Here is a 13,064-nt window from a genome sequence, read left to right as displayed (position 1 = left end):
TTCACAAAAAGGCATAATAATAAAATATTTGATATAAAATCTAAACTTCTTTCATTAAAAGATTGGATGTGGGTAGCGTTATTTAGATAGCGGGACCATTTTTTTCATAATACGGTTATATGTACTCTGAAGGATGATCGACTCAACCGAATGATGAAGGTGACAGCAGAATTTATTGGTTGACAAAATCAACTCTTTATGTCATGTAAGTCATCTTTACCATCGTTCGATTGGCAGGACCGAATTATTTGGGAGACACAACTGCTAACTGATAGTAGCTGCAACTGCCATATGGAGGTTGGCAATAAATTCGATTGTCCCAACCAATCTGTATTCTCTGTGTGGCAAAGAATTTCTGCAGTGTAATCACATTTCTGGCGCAGGTGGCATAAAGAATATTTGACTCAACTTCAACATCGTCATAAATGGCAAACCCCGCAGCAAGAGCTAAATGTCAATGATATGGTAATCGTCCATGAAGATAATGTCCCACCGATGAAATGGATCACTGGCCGTGTAACAAACATTGTCCCAGGTGCTGATGGTTATGCTAGAGTTGCTGATGTGCGGACTCCAACTAATCTACTTAGACGTCCAGTGGCAAAGTTGGCGAAATTACCAATTGATTGAAACCAAGGGTTTCAATGGGGCCTGGCATGTTAAATCACCATGATTTTATTATTATCAAATATTATACATGAATTCAAATTACCAATCATTTATTTATTTTAATTCAACATAAAAATTGTTTGAAATTACTTTGAATTCAAGTCTTGATATTGAATCTCTATTTTTTGTATCTCATACTGGCATCCCTACTACCAATATCGTAAATGTCATTCTTGATTCTCTACTTACAATATTTTCGTTTTTGTTGTTGCAACACTTTGGGGCAACGATCAACATATACATAATGTAAACAGAAGCTGACATACATACATATGTACATATATTATAACTGTCTCTACTTTTTGTATTATTATTTGAAGTTTGGCAAATAATAAATCATTATTGAAAAGTGTTGAAAGTGAAACGATCGTGTTTTATTACAGTGGGACAGAAAATGTGTTAAAAGCATTGTTTACATAGAGACATTCGATGTAATTGGAACAAAGTGTATTTGATGAGAGATAGTGATAATACTTTAGAAATTATTCTGAAATAATTATTGAGCTAGACACTTGTGTTAAATAGAGACATTCACTCCTTGGAAGTGGCATATCTGTGGGCCAAACATTGAATTTACTAAACGAAAGAAGAATGTTCTAGACATAAAATTTAAAACATAAAATATATTATTAAAGTGAAAAATTATATTGAAATAAATTTCTAAAAACTTTCAAAATATTTATGAAGAAAAGTTAGTGCAGTGTGGCAAGTCATAGTGTTACATAATAAAATTTAATTCTTGGAAGCTGGCTCTATTACCTGTGGTGTTTCAACGAGGAAATATATTCGAGTTGTGTGCTCCCAGAAATTGTTGAATCTTGTAAGTTGGAAGTTGGCCCAAATACAAGGTAACGTTTTCTATTATTATTACTACAATTTGCATACCCAAACCGAACCATTGGGTAAGGAATTTGTCCCATCGCATATTGGACAAATTCCAGGGCTGTCAAAACTGGCAGTCCTCAAACACCCCCTATTAGACTGATCGCCCGACTTTAGATTTCGTAGTTTTTACCCAATTTGTCTGAAATTGGAATTCTAGAGGTATTTGTGGAACATTAAGAGGTGTGTCGAATATTTTGAGAATTGTTCCATGTTTTGGTATAGCCCCCATATAGACCTACCTCCCGGATTTATTTCTTATGCAGCTAGAATCTGTAGTTTTTATCCACTTTGCCTGAAAATGTAAATATTCTGGTATTTTAGACCCTCAAAAATTTGTATCGCATTTATTTCTACCGGTCCATTATGTAAGACATTGATCGATCGACTGATTTCACTTCTTGAGGGTATAGCAGAAGCACTGATCATAAAAATTGCTTGAAACTAAAAGTTAAATTTCCAGATTTTACTCCTCGTTATCATTAAATAATGGCGGTAAAAATCAACGGATTTAAGATTTCAAATCAAGGCTTTTTTCATCATTTACACGATATGTTTATGATTTCTCCAAAATTCAAAGAAAATTGGTTCTTATAAATCCAGAATCTGATCTAGTCTTCAAGGTAGAATCTTTTAATTTTATTCGGGATGTGTACTGGTTGAATTGATCTGCTTGGGAGAATATCTGTCATCAAACCCCCTTAAATCCTACATATATTATCAAGATAACCGCACTATTTGATTCATGGTGGTGGGTATTTAAAATTCGGCCCGGCCGAACTTACTACTGTATATACTTGTTTTTTTTTTTTTTCAAATAGGTTAAAAAGAATTAATAAAATGGTACAAATTATTCAAATGCCGAAGAATGCTAGGCTTTAGATATTAAACTAGACATACATTTAGGAATTAAATCACAAGTTCAACCACAGCTTTATTTCATAAATATCAGACGTCAAGCATTCACTTATAATAAAGAAAGTAACTTACAATTTAGACGACAATGTTAAGAAATAAAACTATATATTGCCATCGGCAACTGCTACCAAAACCCAAGTAATTCGATTGTGCATGAAAGTCTTTAGCGCAACTTTGTGTATTTACATCTTTAATTTTATATAAAAACAATGGAAAATCGTAAATAGGTTTTCAAATTCTGAAAATTTTTTGGGGGGATCTAAGCCCCCTCCCCAGATTTCCTACCGGTTTCTGCGCCATTATGCCAAATTCCGGTGATGTTTCAGCTAATTTTCTCCTTGCTTGTGGTATAGTATTTTCATAGTAATTGTTTGGCATACTTTTGCGGGGTTCATCCTTTTGTAAAAGGCTATAATCTGGCTATGTTTGTATACTATTTACAATAAGCGTTTATCTTATACATAAACAAAATATATCAACATCGAAATCAGAGCTTCCCAGCCCAATTTGCTTTGCATCCCCAAAAACTTTATCGATTTTGTTGTGCTCTCCCACATATTCCACTTGGTCAACCTAAAACAAATTTTATTTATCTACAACAAAAACACAGAAATAAAATTGTTAACAAGAACTAAACATATGTTAAGTATACACGCGTTTTCGTTCAGAAAATGTGTCATGAAGCAAAATATATTTAATTTGTTGCAAAAAAGTCTTAAATTCGCAATAAAAAAGAAAATAAAAAATTAAAGTGGTTTGTGTCTTCGCTAAAACAACTTTAGAAAACAACTTTAACTTCACACCCTTAAAAAATGATAATGATTAAAAATAATAAAATATAACAATGTTAATGAATATTTATATAAAAAGTTAACCAATTAGTGGGAACTTTAGCAACAATTCAATTCTATTCATTAACTAGTTTGTATGTAATATTTGAGATTATTAATGATAAAGCACATCCCGAACCACTTTCAACTTTATGTATACGAAAAGCTTTTTTTCCATAGATAAATTGACGCAAAATTGTATCAGAATTTGTAAATATATGCGAAGACAAAAGTGGATATAAGTTAGGGATGCCAGACGTGCTCTTTTTTACAAAATGTGCTCTTAAGACAAGATAGGCCAAAAGAGCACGCAAAAGTGCACTATTTTTAGTTAAGTACTCTTTTTGTGCCCTTTGTATGCATCACAAAAAATATTACTCCAACGCGATTCAATAAATGGTAAAAGTAAACTGAACATACGTAAATGTCACATTACGAGATTTTCCTACGCCGTTATTTTGTTTTACTTTATATATCAGAGTGGAAGAAGAGCAAGCCGATGCTGCTTCTTCACTTTGTACTCTGTTCTAAATGTAAACAAACTTCTTTCAATAAAATGTTTTAACAAAAACAACAACAAAAATTACTTACCGAGTATTGTAAGAAAATTAGTTTGAGTTGAAAGTGGTTTATTTTATGTATATGTTATGAACCTTTTTATGTTTAAATGAATTATTATGGAATTAAATGTTTTTATTTTAAAAAGTGTGCTCTTTAGCCGTTGCAAATAAAGTGAAAACCTACAACAAATTATTGCATTGCATATTTGTTAGATTAGGTTGGTTAGGTTAAAGTGGCAGCCCGATTAAGATTCAGGCTTACTTAGACTATTCAGTCCATTGTGACACCACATTAACTAAAAGTACCTATTACATATGGGCACTTCTAGTTTTAACCACTGAACCTTCTCCATTATTTTCTTCTGTTGAACCAACCAGAATGTTCCAACCAGAATGTTCCAACCAGAATAGCAGACTGCTTAAGTTAACGTTTTCCAGGTCCACCAGTAATCTAAAGATATATGCCCCTAAAATTTGCTTACGCCTTACACAAAATGCAGGGCACTCACACAAGAGGTGTTTAATTGATTAATGTTCTTCCGCGTCATGACAGCTCATTATAGTCATTATACTTCTCACCAATAGTTTTTGCAAAATTGCCTATCAGGCAGCGACCCGTTATAGCAGATATCAGGAGTGATATCTGGCGTCTCGAGAACACTAGCATATCTGTGTGCGGTTGAAGTTTAAATGGGGCCATATTTGCTTGGTGTCGTTACAACCCTTGCAATTCTCCCATCACGCAGTAAGAGTTGGCAGGTAGCCAGAGGCATACCAACAGATTCTAGTTCCCTTGGAATATGTAAGGTAATTGCTAGCCTTGCTAGCTCATCTGCTTCGCAGTTCCCCGGTATGTTCCTATGGCCAGGCACCCATATTAGGTGAATATTGTGCTGCTCAGACATCTCATTGAGAGATTTGCGGCAGCCGATGGCCGTTTTCGAGCTGAGGAACACACAGTCCAAGGATTTTATTGAAGGTTGACTGTCTGAGTATATATTAATGCCAATATTGCTTGGAGCATTACTTTTTAGCCAATTCACCACTTCTCTTATTGCTAACATTTCAGCCTGAAAAACACTACAGTGATCAGGTAATCTTTTCGAAGTTCCAGATCTTTAAAATATACTCCGAAACCCACTTGTCCATCCAATTTGGAGCCATCAGTGTAGAAATCTATATAGCTTTTATTCCTCGGGGTCCGTGTACACCACGCCTCACTGTTGGGAATTAGAGTCTAAAACTTTTTGTCGAAAAGTGGTCTCGCCAAAGTGTAATCCACTACGCTAGGCACATCTGGCATTATTTTGAGGACCGAACTGTGACCGTAACCTTATTCCGACCACAGCGATAGCTCGCGCAACCGCACAGCCGTTGTTGCAGGTGACTGTTTGGCCAAAATGTCTAAAGGAAATAGATGCAGTATGACATTAAGGAAATTTGTTCCTGTCTTGCTGAATGCACCTGAGATACACAAGAACGCCATACGTTGAAACTTGTCGGCTGCTAAAGAGCCGGCCACCAGACTACAACGCTATATATCATTATAGGTCTAACTACTGCCGTGTATAGTCAATGCACAATTTTTGGTTTTAGTCCCCACTTTTTTCCTATTGCCTTTTTGCACGAGTACAAAGCTACCTTTGCTTTCCTCGCCCTTTCTTCAATATTAATCTTAAAGTTCAGCTTCCTGTCCAAAATAACGCCAAGTTATTTTGTGGGAGTTTTGCGATCTTTGCAGCACATGACTAGTTCTGTCTTTGCAGGATTTACCCAAGACCATTATCTTCCGCCCATTTCTCAGTCATCCGTAGGGTTCTCTGTATAATATCTCTGATTGTGAATGGGAATTTTCCCCTGACTGCAATCTTTGCAGCACATGACTAGTTCTGTCTTTGCAGGATTTACCCAAGACCATTATCTTCCGCCCATTTCTCAGTCATCCGTAGGGCTCTCTGTATAATATCTCTGATTGTGGATGGGAATTTTCCCCTGACTGCTAGCGCCACACTATCTGCGAGCTTTTATCCTCTCTTTTTATAGGGAAACCAGAAGGTTGCTTATAGCAACATTCCAAAGAAGAAGTGATACTCCACCTTGGGAGTGCCTCTGTTCACAGACCTTTGTATGTTTGCTTGTCCTAGTGTGGCTGAAATACGTCTCTACGTTAGAAGTTCGTCTAACAGCCTAAGTATACCTGGATCAACATTCAGAGCTGTCAGTCCATTTAATATCGAGCTTAGATGGATGTTACTGAATGCCCCTTCGATGTCTAGAAACGCCACGATTGTGAGCTTTCAATAAAGCTGACTAGTTCATGTAATGCGGTCTCAGTAGAACTGCCCTTCGAGTATGCATGCTATCGTTTCGAGAGCAAACTTGAATCGAGGCTAGTTCTAAGATAAATATCTATCATCCTTTCTAGAGTCTTAAGTAGGAATGAAGATAAGCTGATTGGTCGGAAATCCTTCGCACTCGAGTGAGAGGCTTTTTCCATTTTAGGTATGAAAACGACTTTTGTTTCCCTCCACTTTCCTTGAATATATGTTAAGTTGATACATGCTTTCTATATCGCCGACAACCAGGGGATGATTCTGTCAGTCACTTCTTGTAACTCCGCCGGTGTAATTCCATCAGGTCCGGGGGATTTGAATGGTCCTTAGCTATTTAACGCCCATTTTATTCCAGATTCCGATACAATTTCCTCGATAGCCCCTGTGGCACCGCCAGAACATGGTTCAACCGTCCGATTTCCAGGAAAATGTGTGTCGAATAGTACCTCCAGCGTCTCCTCACTGGACGTTGTCCAATTGCCCTCCGATGTTTTAATGAAACCTGGAGCGGAGTTCGTGGTTGCTAGTACTTCAGTAGTCTGGAAGCCTCGGACGTATTCTCAATACTGGTGCAGTAATCATTCCAAGAGTTATGCTGAGCCTTTCTCAGTTCCCACTTGTATCCTCTCAGATTCTTTTTGTAAGCGTCCCAGTCCTCAGGAGCTGTGGTGGACATTGCTTTGTTAAAGAGCTTCCTGTAGGATTTGCTCATATTACTTAACTCCGTAGACCACCATGGTGGTCGATTTTTCCTCTAGGGCATGCAGCTTTCAGTGAGATGTTGAAGGCCTTAGTAATCCTCTCCACTGCATGTTCGATATCTTGCACAGTACTCATATTTGTCTCTGGTATTTTCGGTATCATCATATTGAACGATTCCCTATACCTATTCCAATCAGCTTTCCTAACATTTGGCGGAAATATGGTCTTGGTGGTATGAACATCAAATTTGAAACTGATGTAGCGATGATCTGAGAAGCTATGTTCACTTAAAACATGTCAATCAGATATCATTTCATTCAGTTCTTGCGAGGCCAAGGTGACGTCCAAAACCTCTTGCCTGTTTTTAGTGACAAAGGTTGGGGCATCTCCTTTATTGCAAACTACCAAATTAGTACCCAAAATAAACTCTAGGAATGACTCTCCTCTTGTATTAATGTCACCACTTCCCCATATACTATGATGTGCATTTGTATCGCAACCCCTAATGAGTTTTGTCTTTGCATATAACAAACACTTCTTTCTAATTTTGGTTATAAATTAATATTTCGAAATGTTTCGTACGTTCTTTCGTAGTATATAATTGACGTTTTGCTCAACTTACACATTTGAGGTGTTTTAACAAATTTAATGATACAAACATGCTCAACTTAAAGTGACGCTGCGCCACTGGAAGCTCGTGGCACATCACACCGAAAGAATTCTCTTCGTTAATTTTACGAAGAATTCTTCATTAACTATTCTTCGTGAATTCTTCATTAAAACAACGAACTTTTCATTCATTTTCATTAACTTTTCTTCGTAAAAGGTTAGTACTTTTAACGAAACTTTCTTGAAATTTCATGAAGAAGTTTTTACGAATTTACGAATATTTTACGAAACATTAACATTTCTTCATAAAAAGTACGAAACATTTTCTTTAAAATATCGAAGAAGTTTCATTAAAGTTGAAAAATTTCCGTTCGCGACATAAAATTGTCTTTGATAATGTGTTTGAGTGTATTCCTTTATTCATTTTTTAATGCATGTCTGTGCTACTTCTCATTTGGGTGACAGAATTCTATGAATAAAATTGAGGCAATCAAACGATAAATTATTCAAAAACTTAAGATGTAAAGCAGTGGTGACATTTTTCAAACTTGTTACTACAACCAAATGCACTTTGGATTATAAATTTTTTTCTTCTAAAAGTTCGAACATTTTTCGCAAAAGTACGAAAGTTTTTCATAAAAGGTACGAAAATTTTCGTAAAAAGTACGAAACAATTTCATAAAAAGAACGAAATTGTTTCATAAAAAGTATGAAACTTTTTCATAAAAAGTACGAAGTTGTGTCTTACAAACTACGAAAAATTTGTAAGAATTTTTCTTCATAAAAAGAACGAAATATTTCGTACTTTTAATGAAAAGTTTCTTTGGTTGTAAAACAATGACAAATTTCGTACTTTTAACGAAAATTTTCGTTCTTTTTACGAAGAAAATTCTTTCGGTGCACTGGGGGGCGCGCCTCCCATTTTGGGTGTGGTCATCTAAATGTAATGTATATCTGTAACATAGCAGTGGATAATTAAGATGTTGCAATAATGTTGCATACTGACAATTCTTTTACAAAGGCAGAAAATCCCACATTGTTTTTCTATATGCGTTATTTTTTTATAGACAATTATTGCATATAACACACATATAGATTTATATTAAAGATTTCTTTCTTATAGGAATTTCTTTTATCAGTTTTTTCCTTTTTTTATTATATTACGTTTTTATTATATGAAACATTTTACACCAAAAGCATAGCAAAAATACATGCTGGTTTTGCTACATTTTCTTATATGCGTTGTTTCTTAAATGAACTGTGCGTATATCCGTACTATATGTCATTCGCCTGCTTATTTTGTTATTTGTTTATTTGTTGCTTCAGATAAAGTTGTGAAACGGGTAAGATTTTACCACTTTCTTGATTACATAATCGTATTTAAAAATAAATGAAAAACAGATGCAGGCAGACTCTGCATTTAAAGGGCTGCAGAATCAATTACAGTTTCAAAATGTTTGAGCAACATGGTTTTTAGCCGTTGATTATCCCTCTTCAGTAATGCTAGTGGCATCCGTGTGTTTCAATGTTTATCGAAGTGGTTTCATTGTAATGTCAAACGCCATTTGGACTCGGCTGAAAAAGGACGTCCCTTGTCATTAAGCTAAACTTAGAATTAATTGATAATAAAAAAATTCATCACCAGTGGTACTGTAAAATACGTTAAAGAATTAAAAATTTAAATGTGTAAAGAAAAGTTTGGAAAAAGGTAGATACAGGAGAGACATAGAAAATTTTGGTTCGGGGGAAAAACATATACATAATCTATTAACAGCCTTTGCCTATAGACGACGTAAAATAGGAAATTGTAAATCGCATTTACGAGAATATTGAAATAGGATGTTCAAACCGAATTGCATCAAATATATCCCGTTAAATTTCTTGGCCATTGAAATGCTCTAATGATTATATCGTGAAAAAATCGACCTTCTAAGCGTTAAATATATCCCGTTAAATTTCTTGGCCATTGAAATTCTCTAATAATTATATCGCATGTATAATATTGCTTTTTATCCAAAACTTCTATATTTTATTTATATCACTTAACATACCGTTCAAGCGAGTTAATTCGATTCCAAAATGTTTAATCAATTCCCGACTTCAAGTTTTTCCTACGATGGATTTTAAATAGTAAGTCAATCTCTTGTAGACTTGAGTACTTATAGAATCCGATTCCTCTGATTCCTATACCTACACGCAAAAAAATAATTCTTTCCTCCCAAACGAACTTTTAGGCAAACAAAGTTCGTTTCTCATTTGCTTTATGCTTTAAAGAAGATTATTTGGAGGAAAAGTGTACATTTTTCCAGGATTTAAAAACAATTTCATAAAGACTAACTCAAAAAAATAATGTTTTCTGGCTAATTGAATTTTCCCTCACATCATTCTCACTTTTTTTAGTTCTTAGCACATTTTTCTGTTATACAAACAATGTAGAAGAAAGTATGCGATTTAATATATTTTTTTAATTTTACCTTTCGCCTGGATATGCTATATAAATAAGTTATATTTATATAGCATAGCTTGCGGCGCCCATGATCCGATTAAACAAACTTTATTTAACAGAAACATACATTTGGTTGGGCACCGAGGAGCAGTAATCGCTTCGTCCGCCTTGCATGCCAAGGGTCGTGGGTTCGATCCCTGTTTCAACCGAACACCAAATTTTTTTTTTACATATATTCCAGATATGTTCGGAAGATTCCGAAAAGATGTTCAACATTACATACTACTATATTAAATTTTTACTATGAACTGTAAAATGGGTCTTATTAAAGACTTAAAGTCAGAAAAGAACAGTGCTTGATATAAACGAAATGAACTGTTTTGTTTAAATATCTATTTTCTATTGAAAAAATAAAAATTTTGTAACAAACGAATCTTTTTGGTGATAAAAGTTTAAAATTTTCGAAGCAATTCAAAAACCTCTAACAAAAGAAAAACGTTTTCGGTACACGTTTTCCAAACGTTGTTTTTCTTTGCGTGTATAACCTATAATTATAAAAATCTAATTTTAATAATCTCTTATATAAAAAGTAATACTTTAATTTATCTGTTTATTCATGAAAGGAAAGGGAACCCACTTAAGAGGTAAAATGTGTCACATACACAGAGGAAAAAGTGTGTTATTTTATATGTTTGGATACAAAAATAAGATATGTTATTTGGGACAAAAAAATTTTACACAATATCTGTGGGTACAAGAATATTATGTTTGAAAACTAGTATATTATGTTTGCAATCGATATGTTAAAATGTTACAACAATGTTTACGTGAATACATCTTTTTAGAAATGAGAAATTATTATTTCCAATTTAGTGGTTGTGGTTGTCACCAATACTTTTTGTTTAACTGGCACAGAAAACTATTATTTTTCATTTCGAAGATAATAAGCTACAATATGCATTATTCCCCTATTTTTATTCTTTGCATATAACCTGGAAATTACGTACAAAATCTAGAAGTGATTGGAAAAATAATATGTGTGAATATAAACAAATATAAATTTACAAATTTTGAGTAAACATATATATGTTGTGATATAAGACTTCTCCAAAAATTTTGATATGCTAAAGTGAAAATATTTATTTTAATTTGATTGATTGATATTGTATATATAACGCAATTGTCGAAGAGGCGATGTTTTTTTATGTATTCATTTATTTGTTGTGAATAAAAGACTGAATTACCTTTATTTTTGAAGTTTTTTAGTATGTAAACGCACATACATATATAATTGAATGGACTTAGGAGTAAGTATGAGCAACTTTTCGGTTTACGTCGTTTCGATTAACGTCATCAAATTCCGGAACAAAACACGACGTTAATCGAGGGGTTACTGTATTATTATGCCGTCTGCCGAAGCGTCTTTCAGAATAGGCTAATTACGCCTTGTTTTTTATCCGGAGAAATAAATATTTCTTTCCGATGGAAAGTATTTTTTCTTTGGACGTAGAGTCCAGTATTTCCTTCCCCTCAGTTACTTTTAATTGGTAACAATGTCGTTCAATGTCAACGACTTCATCCCCTTTAGTTCTATTTTCCAAAAATAAGATTATCAACACTTCCATATGCATGCATCACAACATTCATACATCTGCAATTTTAAGGTTTTTACTTCGAGTTATAAATACAACTACTGCACCCTAAAAAAATCGCTTCTGTAACATATACTTCCAAACACATTTTGCTTCAAGCATGTAAATTTTTGGGTATTGCCCAAACATTTATATATTTGATTTCTTCTAATATATAATATGATTGAAAGCATATTGGTCAAAACAATATAATATGTTTGGGTAGTGTAAGTTCCAAACTTTTTGTATTCTTCCATCCAAATTTTCTTCCAAAAAACTATATGTTATTATGTGAACATATAATATGTTTGGAAGCATTTTGAGCCCAAAAGTATTATATGCTTAGAAGATTTTTTTCCCAACGAAGATTGTGCTCAAAAATTTTTGTTCTGCCTAATTGTATATTCCCTCACATCTTTCTCACTTCCACGAGTTTTTTTTTTGTTCTTAGCACCTTTTTCTTTAAAACAAACATTATAGAAGAAATTATTCAATTTTATAATTTTTTTAAATTTTATCTTTTGTCGGACGGGGATTCGAACAGCGCACCACACAGTTTGTAAGCCAGCACACTATCCACTGAGCTACGTAGCTGTTATTGTCATCAATAGATAATTATCGTTAGGTTAGGTTAAAGTGGCAGCCCGATTAAGATTCAGGCTCACTTAGACTATTCAGTCCATTGTGATACCACATTAACTAAAAGTACCTATTACATATGGGCACTTCTAGTTTTAACCGCTGAAACTTCTCGATTATTTTTCTTCGCTGAACCAACCAGATTGTTCCAAAAACATTAGCAGACTGCTTAAGTTAACGTTTTCCAGATCCGCCAGTAATCTGAAGCTATATGCTCCTAAAAGTTGCTTGCGCTTTACACAAAATGCAGGACACTCACACAAGAGGTGCTTAATTGATTCTTTTTCCGCCGCATCATGACAGCTCATACAATAGTCATTATACTTCGCGCCAATAGTTTTTGCAAAATCGCCTATCAGGCAGCGACCCGTTATAGCAGATATCAGGAGTGATATCTGACGTCTCGAGAACATTAGCATATCTAGTGTGCGGTTTAAGTTGAAATGGGGCCATATTTGCTTGGTGTCGTTACAACCCTTGCAATTCTCCCATCGAACATTTGCCATCATAACAGCCTTCTCACGCAGTATGAGCTTGCAGGTAGCTGGGGACATACCAACAAATTCTAGTTCCCCTGGAATATGTAAGGTAGTCCCTAGCCTTGCCAACTCATCCGCTTCGCAGTTCCCCGGTATGTTCCTATGGCCAGGCACCCATATTAGGTGAATATTGTACTGCTCAGTCATCTCATTGAGAGATTTGCGGCAGTCGATGACCGTTTTCGAGTTGAGGAACACAGAGTCCAAGATTTTATTGCAGGTTGACTGTCTGAGTATATATTAATGCCCACATTTTTTGGAACATTACTTCTCAGACAATTCGCCACCTCTCTTATTGCTAATATT

General features: G+C 34.6%; 1 protein-coding gene across 1 annotated transcript in view; it reads right to left on the bottom strand.

Moving 5' to 3' along the window:
- Positions 1-13,064, bottom strand: part of LOC142239842 (uncharacterized) — a 214,059-nt gene that overhangs the window by 193,750 nt on the left and 7,245 nt on the right. The gene's annotated exons all lie outside the window — the stretch shown is intronic.

This window comes from Haematobia irritans, chromosome 5 (genome assembly GCF_050003625.1).
Source record: "Haematobia irritans isolate KBUSLIRL chromosome 5, ASM5000362v1, whole genome shotgun sequence".
NCBI classification, from domain to species: Eukaryota; Metazoa; Arthropoda; class Insecta; order Diptera; family Muscidae; genus Haematobia; species Haematobia irritans.
This window is presented reverse-complemented; position numbering and strand designations above follow the sequence as displayed.